This window comes from Sapajus apella, unplaced genomic scaffold (genome assembly GCF_009761245.1).
Source record: "Sapajus apella isolate SASKATOON/1434 unplaced genomic scaffold, GSC_monkey_1.0 scaffold71, whole genome shotgun sequence".
Taxonomy (NCBI): Eukaryota; Metazoa; Chordata; class Mammalia; order Primates; family Cebidae; genus Sapajus; species Sapajus apella.
This window is the reverse complement of record NW_022437011.1, coordinates 9,164,914-9,176,013: the sequence shown is the minus strand read 5'-3', so window position 1 is coordinate 9,176,013 and position 11,100 is coordinate 9,164,914. Positions and strand designations below refer to the sequence as shown.

At 46.5% G+C, this 11,100-nt stretch overlaps 1 protein-coding gene across 1 annotated transcript in view; it reads right to left on the bottom strand.

Moving 5' to 3' along the window:
- Positions 1 to 4,152, bottom strand: part of PAIP2 (poly(A) binding protein interacting protein 2) — a 28,313-nt gene extending 24,161 nt beyond the window's left edge. The window contains exon 1 of the mRNA XM_032250542.1: positions 4,009 to 4,152. The gene's annotated coding sequence lies outside the window, so the exon portion shown is untranslated. The remainder of the gene's footprint in view (positions 1 to 4,008) is intronic.
- Positions 4,153 to 11,100: the final 6,948 nt, after the last annotated feature.

Sequence of the window (11,100 nt, the reverse complement as noted above, 5' to 3'; positions counted from 1 at the left end):
AAAAGCCAGGCACGGTGGCTCAAGCCTGTAATCCCAGCACTTTGGGAGGCCGAGGCGGGTGGATCACGAGGTCAAGAGATCGAGACCATCCTGGTCAACATGGTGAAACCCCGTCTCTACTAAAAATACAAAAAATTAGCTGGGCATGGTGGCGCGTGCCTGTAATCCCAGCTACTCAGGAGGCTGAGGCAGGAGAATTGCCTGAACCCAGGAGGCGGAGGTTGCGGTGAGCCGAGATCACGCCATTGCACTCCAGCCTGGGTAACAACAGCGAAACTCCGTCCCAAAAAAAAAAAAAAAAAAAAAAAAAGAATTCTCATTAAAATTCAAATATAGTTCTCTTCTGCTTCTTTCATTAATTCACCTCCACAGGCACCATCTTTTCTCATTCCCTTGGACTCTGCTTTAAACCACTGCAATCCTTATTTGCATATGTATTTTTATTATCAATTTTACGCATATATACATTTAAGCATACTTCCTCTGACAGGGAGGATCGATAAATTTTTCAATTGGTCCGTTTTCTACTCTGAAGTCTGTGAAAAGCGCCGATTTTTTTGTTTTACTATTTGATACAATAAGGTAATGATTAAAAAACATGGGCTCTGGAACCAGGCTGCTTTACTAGCTGTGTGACCATGGCAAGTTATTTAACTTCTCTGAGTCACGGTTTCCTTATCTGTACAAGGTACATTACTAATAGTACCTTGGTAGAGAACCTGGAGCATAACAATTAGCATTACCTATCTGGTGTTTAAACATATTAGGGCAGTTAAAGGTCTCCAAACCAAGGGACAAGGTAAAAATCACAGGTCTTAAACCTTCAGAGGCAAAACAATGTCACAAGAAAATCCCAAAGTCTATCCTAATCTCAACTGTAGTGTAACAAGGCTAATTAGGTGAGAGCAAGGATGGGTCATCCTTACTTATGATAAAAGCTCAAGCACATTAGAAATGCCACCCAAATTTATACAAACTGATACAAGAAGCAGAGGCATTCAAGTCCTCCAAACGTGTGCCCATCCAATATGGTAGCCATCAGCTACATAGAGCTATTTAAATTAATATTTAGTTCCTTATTTACACTAGCCACATCTCAAGTGCTCCTAACCACACAGTACCTACATTATTGGACAGCTCCACTCTAAACAATGAAGAAAAAAAAAAAAAAAACTAAGAAAAAGGGGAACTGAACCACAGCCTACATTGAATGCAAACTGTTGATGTACCTGTGCAACAGGTGGTCTAGATCACAAAGGCAATGACTTGAACAACTTTAATCTTAGACCACAGAATACCTCGGTTCAAATCCCAGCTATGCTACTTGACCACCTTAAAGTACCCTAGACCTGTCACTAAATCACACAGCACTGTATAATGGTTAAGAGCACACAATCTCTGGTCTATCTGGATTTGAATTCTGGCTATCACTAGTTATGTGACATTGGACAAGTTACTTCACATCTCTCATATGTTCTCTTCATTTTACAGTAGGGCCTACCTCCTAGCTATGTTGTGGATCAAACTAGTTAGTATTTGCTTGTTTTTTTTTTCTCCGTGCAAACTACACAAAGAATATTTGTAAAAAGCAATTAGAACAATGCCTGGCATCACTAAACATTATATAAATATTTGCTACATACAAATAATCTCTCAAGCTTCTATTTTCTTAATTCCCAAGTGGGCAAGATAAAACTTGCTCTGCCTATTTCACATGTTGTCATGATAATGAATGACAACAGGATATAAATTACAAGAAAATGTTTTAAAAGCAAAAAAGGTTATTAGACTACAAGGGGGCAGAGGTCTTACCTTCCAACTTCTTTAACCTCCCACAATATCAACCAAATTGCTGTGCTAAGTGTTCATTTAATAATTTAAAATTTTTCACTAAAACTGGGGCATCAAACTCTATTCATAAAGGGATAAACCTGAATAAGGTACACAGTGCTTATTATTTAAGGAAAAGCCTGCTATAAACTCATTCTGACCCAAAGACGGTGGAAATTACCTCAATTTGAGTTCCAAGGATCATCATAGGAAATCTCCATTCCCTAACCTCCATCCCTTAAAGAAACATAAACGGGCTCTACAGCTAGTCAAGTTACCTATCCAGTGATACTTTTCTGTGAGAAAGTTTTCTTCAAGTTCACAATCGACAAGTAGTCAGTCTAATTTCCCCCCAAATATCCGGTCTTTCACCAACTGGAAACAGAATCACAAAAGCAAATAGTGATAGTGAAGTCTCATTAAAAATTCTTTTATTGGCCGGGCACGGTGGCTCAAGCCTGTAATCCCAGCACTTTGGGAGGCCGAGGCGGGTGGATCACGAGGTCAAGAGACCGAGACCATCCTGGTCAACATGGTGAAACCCCGTCTCTACTAAAAATACAAAACATTAGCTGGGCATGGTGGCGCGTGCCTGTAATCCCAGCTATTGAGGAGGTTGAGGCAGGAGAATTGCCTGAACCCAGGAGGTGGAGGTTGCGGTGAGCCGAGATCGCGCCATTGCACTCCAGCCTGGGTAACAAGAGTGAAACTCCGTCTCAAAAAAAAAAAAAAAAATTCTTTTATTTATTTATTTATTTTGAGACAGAGTCTCATTCCTTCACCAGGTGCCAGGCTGGAGTGCAGTGGCGCGATCTCGGCTCACTGCAACCTCCGCCTCCCGGGTTAAAGCAGTTCTCCTGCCTCAGCGTCCCAAGAAGCTGGGAATACAGGCGTGCGCCACTACGCCCAGCTAATTTTTTGTATTTTTAGTAGAGACGGGTTTCACCATATTGGTCAGGATGGTCTCGATCTCTTGACCTCGTGATCGGCCCGCCTCGGCCTCCCAAAGTGCTGGCATTACAGGCGTGAGCCACCGCGCCCGGCCTCATTAAAAATTCTTATAAAGAACTTTTACTTAGTGCAAACCTAATCTACGCTTTTGAAATTTCAAAAGCGACACCAACACCTGATCTAACTGCTCAAATGAAATCTGTGAAAAAACAGAGCCACCACGTTCCAACATTAGCCAGCACGCCCAAAAAGTGCATCTGCTTTCTGTTGAAATGAAAGTCAAAGGCTGTCAATTGCTACACCTTCCAAGGCAAACTGGAAGCCAAATTCTTTTTAGAGTTTGATACGGGTGCCAAATCAGAGAAGAGAAACAAAAGGAAGCAGGTAAGACCACTTTTAGGTGTCACTAAAAAATATCACTGCTGGCTGCTGCAACAAATGTTTTGCAGACCTAAGCTCACCACAAGCCTTATTTATTTTTGGTGGCGGTGTTGGGGGAAGGAGGAGAGTAAGCACAGAAAATTATCAAAAGGTAAGTGAATCTTCAAGTTCATCTAGCTAAACACTCTCCAAAGGAAAGGGTTCCAGTACCCCAAAGGTTCTCTTTTCCGGATCATGAGCTACAATACAACCAAAAATAAGGGGTAGGGATGGCGAAGAAACGGCGGAAAGGCGATCTTGATAAGGCCTGTCGACGGTTGCAGCGTTCCCCCAGGTCGCCAACAGCCCGCCAGTCCCTCCGCCCCTCTCCCCCGCAAACCCCAGCCTCGGCTGAGGCGCGCAAGCGCAGCAAGCAGGGGCTGCGCGTGGCGACGCGCAGGCGTAAAGTGGGTAGAAACAATGAGCTTTGTTGCCGTGGCGGTGGTGGGGGGCAGGGGAAAGGGTACCCGGCGGAGGGAGAAAGGACCAGAGGAATGGGGCACAGGGGAAAATGCTATCCCGGCAACCCTCGCGCCACCGAGGACCCGGATAGAGAGCTGCGAGATCCAAATCACAAATAATGACAATGGAAAAAAAAAGCGACGGCCATGTCTCAGAGAAGAGGCAGACAAAATCGGCCCAAGCTCATCCCTCAGACTTGGTGCAAAGAGGCAACGAACAACGGAGGCCGCAAGGGACTCGGCGGCCAACCCCCCAGGAAACCCTTTAGGCCCCTCTGCCGTCGCCGAGGTGCTGTCCCTCGACCGCCGCACCCTTGTCGCCACTCCGCCCGAGGGGATCCCTCACCCAGTGCACAGCAGCGGGGACGGCAGCCAACGAATCCTGTCGGCCTCCGCGGATCTCCACAGGCAGCGCCGCTCCCCCGCTCGACGTGCGCTTAGCCCGCCGCCTCCCTTCTCCAGTCCAAACAAACACCCCAGCCCGGAAGTGACTTCACTTCCGTCGCCGCCAGCCCCGCCCTCTTGTTCTGTCAGCTCTGCCCTCCGAAGCCACTAGAGAGCGCGCGCGAGAACGCGCGACCCCGAAGGCTTAGTCTCGGAGGCTGCACACATATGCACGCGCAAGGCCTTTCCAGCGCGCCCCTGAGGACGGCTTCGGGGTGTACCAGGAACGCTGTCGCGCGTTCTCTCTGGGAGGTAGGAGTCGGGGCGCGCCGCTGTCCATACACATCTTTCCAGAATGATGGGATGCGATGAGGGAGGGAGCTGGGAACTGAGGAGCACCCTGACGATATACACACACAGGCGTGGACTCTTACAGACGACACACACACACACACACCCTAGAAAGTAACATTTAGATAACGACACAACACACACCCATACCGCAAGAATGATACACAATGTCACACTAACAGCGACATGCACCGAGTCACAGCAAGATCCTGACACAGAAACATGATAAACTAAGGTAAATCACAGAGGCGTACTAAATGATATGCAAGTCCCCGCACTCAGACACGTGCAGGCACAAAAACACACTTTTTGAAGCTGAAAGCAAACGCAAAATACAAACGGATGGTTCCCAGACAACCTGTGCAAGTTTCTTGGTGGCTAAAGAGGAAATACCCTGTCCAGACAGGATAGAAGGGTGTGACCTCCGGGTTCATGAATTTCCTTGTCCACGATCCTGGGTGCACTGGCCCCAGTTATTCTTACCTATGCTTCCTTCTTGTCATCGTTGACAAGCCCCAAGATATATTTCTAGTGACACTAAGCAATGCAAAGAAGAGAGTATGTGTTTTACAAACCTGGATGTTCAAGTATGTCGACATGATATCTTTTAAAGGGGGACACAAACTAATTTCTTCCCTTTGGGGAGGGAAAATGAAAGACTAGGAAATGGGTGCAAATAATTATCTTTTTACTCTCCTGAAAAAATTGAATCTTTTAAAAACCACATACTTGTAGTATTTACTAAGACAAAAAATTCCCTCCATGGGAAGGCTTGAATTTAGAAAAAGGTTGTTCCTCTTCAGAGCCATTTCAGAGTACAGTTTTGAGCCAGTCCAAAGCCCCAAAGAAATGAATGCAGATGGTTCTGCCCTAGCTCCTGGGTCAACCACTTTGGCCACATTTACAGATCTATATTCTAAACTGTCAAGATAAGCTATCAACCTGAGGCTGGAAGAAGTCTGAACAGAACAAAATAGGTATTTATATAATCTGAGATGACCTAGACACTTTTTTTTTTTTTTTTTTTTGAGACGGAGTTTCACTCTTGTTACCCAGGCTGGAGTGCAATGGCGCGATCTCAGCTCACCGCAACCTCCGCCTCCTGGGTTCAGGCAATTCTCCTGCCTCAGCCTCCTGAGTAGATGGGATTACAGGCAAGCGCCACCATGCCCAGCTGATTTTTTGTATTTTTTAGTAGAGACAGGGTTTCACCATGTTGACCAGGATGGTCTCGATCTCTTGACCTCGTGATCCACCCGCCTCGGCCTCCCAAAGTGCTGGGATTACAGGCTTGAGCCACCACGCCCGGCCGACCCAGACACTTTTTAAGACACAGTCTTGCTCTGTCATCCAGGCTGGAGTCCAGTGATCATGGCTCACAGCAGCCTCAACCTCCCTGGCTCAAACAATCCTCCCACTTCAGCCTGCTGAGGAATCAAGACCACAGTGGTATGTACCACCACGCCTGACTAATTTTTGAATTTTTTGTAGAGATGAGGTTTTGCCACACTGCCCAGGCTTGTCTTGAACTCCTAGGCTCAAATGATCTGCCTGCTTCGGCTTCCCAAGGTGCTGGGATTACACTCTGAGCCACAGTGCCTGGCCTAACCCAGAGTCTCTTAAAAAGTAAACACGAGATAATTGAATGTATTATTTAGTAACACAAGTCACTTAATTGGTTATAATGGTAATAAAAAATATTTGATAAATCATGTGAACCACTCAGAGGCCAATGCTGTTAACTCCAAGATCACCATTGTGGCTAAGCATCAGGAGCCCAGTATTCCTTGGCATTCTTTTTTTTTTTTGAGATGGAGTTTTGCTCTTGTTGCCCAGGCTGGAGTGCAGTCACATGATCTCAGCTCACTGCAACCTCCACCTCCCGGCTTCAAGTGATTGTACTGCCTCTGCAGTGGTAAATGCCGAGTATCTGATAGAATGGTCAACAAAATGTTAAGAGCAGTACTTCCAGGTGGTCAGATTTCAAAGGAATCAATAGTTGTTGAATCTTAAAATATTGTCTAAATTCTCTAGGAAAGCTTGAATTGCATTTATAAACAGGAACACACCTCAACATGAACTATAACATAGGTTCCTATAGTACTTCAGTAATGCTCTTGCCCCTATGTCCCTTTATATCAAGCTAGTCAGAGAATGTAGCTAGCTAGAGCAGGTATGTAGGGTTGAGTAAGGTTCTAACACTGCAGGGTAAGCAAAGGTCCCTGCTCTGAATGAGTATGTGAGGGGATAAACTATTCAAACTATTCAATAAACTTTAAACATGCCTACTTATGTCTTCACTGTTCTAGGCACTGAGGACACACAGACAGTAAGTGGTAGGTTTTCCTAGAAAAGTTGGTCAAGTTTAAAACTCACCTGGCCTTGAAGAGCCAAACTTGTGTAGGTGGAATAAGCAGCATGAGCAGGATATGGAAAGTAATGTGTAGGTGGAGAATAGGTAAAGGTTTTTGCAAAATCATCATGTGTGCCTACAGATGTGAATAACTGGAAAGGTAGAAGCAACTCCTCTTTTCCAGCCAGGAAAACCCTTCCCTGCTGACTTTGCGTAGCTCAGCTTTGTTTCCATGTCCTCTCCACGTTCAGCTGTCTAGAACCTTGTCTTTTAAAATTAGATGGGCCAGAGATGCACTTGATGTTTCAGTAGCAGCCAAAATCAGGAAAATGAACTAGGAGGTATTGTGCCATAGCTAACCCAGGGTTAGAACCTAAGCAACACCATCTTAAACCCTGTACGTTGCAAGCACCAAGAAAACCGTTTTTTTCCAAAAATAACTTGTAACTTCTGCCCCGTTTCCTTTGTGATAACTCTTTGCTGCCCTGTTTTCCTTGCAGTAACTGCTGACCTTGGCTTCTGTAAATAAAAACAGCTAGCTTGCTGTAAAGTTGCTTGTCCTGCATCCCCTCACCCTCTTGGTCCTAAAACCAGGATGTGGTTTTTCAGTTTAAAAACCCTGCTCTCCATGAGCTCGGGGCCATGGGTTGGAGAGACGTGAGTCCTCTGTGGCCGCCGGCAATAAAGACCCTGCAATTTGGCATACTTTTGTCTTGGTGTTAATTTTTTATACTCGATCTGGTATAACATTTTGGAAGCCCCAGCGAGATTTTATTTATATTCCTCCATCACCTGGACAAAAGCCCTTAGAACCTCGTCCAGGCAGCCGCTCCCGCCTCGGGGATCTCTGGGGGAGGTGCCCCTGATGATGTTCCAGGGCCCCAGAATTCCGGCCCCGTGATGGACAAGCGACCACTTGGCCGACATTCACCCCAGATTCCTTCAGGGTCCTGGAAACCTCCAGAGGTAAGTCTGTTCTGGATCTGAAATCTGGGGACCTGTCCCTATGTATCTGTAGCCTGAGTCAGGGGACCGGACACAGTTGTTGCAACTCTGACCAGGCAAGACTCCCCGAGACGTCGCCCGAGGCTCTGGTATTTCTGTCACCTCTGATTGTACGGAGGCTCTGGTATTAGTTTTCAGTTGTTTTCCATAACCTCTGTGTAAATGAGAGAATGAATGTGTGTATATGTAGTCCCACGGCCAGTAAGCTACGGGGCTTGTGAGAGCTTTCACCCACGGTTCCATGGGAATGTCATAAGGTATAACGGTGATTCATCTCAGAACTAAAAACTCTGAGGTGACCAGGCCCGGGGTTTATATGGGTACACCTTAGCCAAGATGTCCTGAAATATCCCTCTGGGGGCGTGGCCGGGCAGGCATTAGACTGGTCTCCCATCTGGGGGGCACCCAATCTTTGTCTGTCAATCCTATATGTGGTTCTGTCTTTACTGTAGATTCACCAGTTTTGTTAGACTCCTGTTGACTGATATACAGTGGTTTAGACCTGTTACTCTTGAGGTGGATAATGTTCTCCATTGGCTAAGTGACCATTGACTTCAAGGAACTCTGATTAAGTTTACACTCCTGGAAATAACTCTGTTCTCTTTCCTTTTCTTCTTCTTATTCTATCTTTGAGGCCTCATTCTTCCTCTTTTTTCATGTCCGAGAAAAAATTCTGCCCCCAAAGACTTGGGTATAGTTTTTTTCTGTTTTAGGGAATTAAACCTTAAATAAGAAACTACCAGCCCTCTTCACTCAGTTAGGGTGAAAAGGAAGTAATTGTCTCTTCTGTCAAGAAAAATTCAGTGTTGTTATGGGCGTTGCCCAAACACTCACCACAGGTCAGCATAGTGGAACCATCCCAACCGTTGGGAAGTAGGCTGCCACAGTTTAATAGAGACTGATTGGCAAAGCCTTTACAAGACTTACTACTTGCCCTTTTGGGGCTTCTTAGGAAAATCCTATCCTTATCCTTGGCCCCTGCTACCTGTTCCCTTGGCCTGTACCAGAGACAGACCCGTTAATTTGATTATACTTTCCCTATAAGATCTAGCTATAAGGCCGGGTGCGGTGGCTCAAGCCTGTAATCCCAGCACTTTGGGAGGCCGAGGCGGGTGGATCACGAGGTCAAGAGATCGAGACCATCCTGGTCAACATGGTGAAACCCCATCTCTACTAAAAATACAAAAAATTAGCTGGGCATGGTGGTGCGTGCCTGTAATCCCAGCTACTCAGGAGGCTGAGGCAGGAGAATTGCCTGAACCCAGGAGGCGGAGGTTGTGGTGAGCCGAGATGGTGCCATTGCACTCCAGCCTGGGAAACAGGAGCGAACCTCCCCAAAAAAAAAAAAAAAAAAAAAAAAAAGATCTAGCTATAGAGGCACTCTTAAAACCGGTGCTGGGGAAAGCAGAACATAAGTATAACGCCTGCCAAAACTGGAAATACCGCAAAAGCCACAAGACCCGAGTAACCATTGAGAAAAAGTAGAGGAGAAAGGAGAAAGGAGACAGAGAGGAGAGAGGAGACAGAGAGGAGAGAGGAGACAGAGAGGAGAGAGGAGACAGAGAGGAGAGAGGAGACGGGAGAGAAAGGAGACAGGGAAGAGAGAGAGAAAGTAGACAGAGAAGAGAGAAAAGAGAGGAGAGAGGAGACAGTGAGAGAGAGACAGAGAGAGAGACGGAAAGGAGGGAGAGAGGAATTTAATGCTTTGCAGTGTCCCTGTGTCAAGGTGACCAAAAACAGCAGGGGCGGGGAGCTCACAGCCGGCCCAGCAGCTGCGAGCTAAGTTTTAAACTGACACGAAAAGCATTTTTTTTTTTCCTTTCTCTGCTGGCCGCCAGCCCCACCAGGCTTTCAGGCAGGCCACACCACCTCAGGGTGTAGTATTTGTATCCAAAATACGACAAAAAAAGTGTTCTGCCCGCCTTTACTGCAAGTGGCCTGTTAGTACAGTAGCTGAGGTATAGAATCTGCAAATGCAAGGTTGCTGGTTCAAATCCTCAGTGGAGCCAGTTTAACAGAAAAAAAAAAAGCCTCTTGGAAAAATTCAGAAGCTGAAGGCTACAGGATTTTATGTTTAGTATAATTTGTCTTGCCTAGAATTGGCTCTCTCCACAGCAGAACTTTTCCATCTGAATTGGCTTAAAAACAAACAAACAAAAAAACATAGTTAAAACTGGTTCCAGGCCCCCAAGAAAAACCAAATGGGGTCATCTGGCTCCTGGCCCTGCACCCCCCCCCCCAATGCATGACAGCCAGTTTCAAAGCGGGGTTTTCAGGACAATATGGGGAAAAATTAACACCGGGAAAACTTTGCACATTGTGTGAACTAGAGTGGCTGTCGTTTGGAGTGGGGTAGCCTGACACTGGGACCTATGACCCAAAAATCGCCCAGGCTGTATGGAAAATGGTCGCAGAAACTCTTGGACATCTGACCAGTTTCCATACATTAACCAATGGTGGGATTTAGTCCAACAACCCGCTCCGTGGCTGAAATGCTGCATAAAACAGGCTGGACTTCAGGTTATGTTAGCTGGCTCAAAAAAGGTCCCTACAGCGCTGGCCATTCTCCCCGCCTCAGTAGAGAATCAAGAGTTATCTCCACTTTACTTTAGACCCTCTGGACAGGGGTCCCAGCACCCCCCTCCAGACAGCACTGGTAGCCAGCCCTTACCCTCTGAACAGGGGTCCCAGCTCCCTTCTCCAGACAACACTAGTAGCCAGCCCTTGTCCCCACTGCATACCTGCAGTGGGGCCCCACACGCACCCGGGGCTCTTCTCTGAGAAGTTCACCCAATGGAAGACAGTAGCCAGGGTCACCCATTCTTTGTCCACATCCCCTTTTCCTCAAGTGACTTGTACAACTGGAAGGCTCAGTACCCTCTGTTCTCTAAAAAGCCTCAGGCACTCACAGGACTCCTAGAGTGCGTTCTGCAGACTCACCGCCCCACTTGGGATGACTGTCAGCAGTTACTTCTCATTCTGTTTACCACCGAAGAGAAAAGCAGAATTAGACAGGAGGCCCTTAAGGCCATTATAGGTCTGGTGGAAGGTACAATAGAGGAGAACCGGGACTGAATTAAAGACATTTTTTTCCTCTACCTGACCCCAGTGGGACCCCAACACCTCGGGGTCACCAGGCTCTGAACATTTTTCACTGGTATCTTTTAGCAGGGGTTAAGGGGGTGGCTAGGAGGCCCACACCTGGGCCCATCCTGCTATGTGGGTAACACCCGCCATGGGCACCGAGGAAGAACTGTCCAGACCCCAGGCACAACCAGTGCCTGAAAGATATCTTAGTTTATAGTGATACTACTCAGCTGTTTCCTTTATATAATCCTGCATATA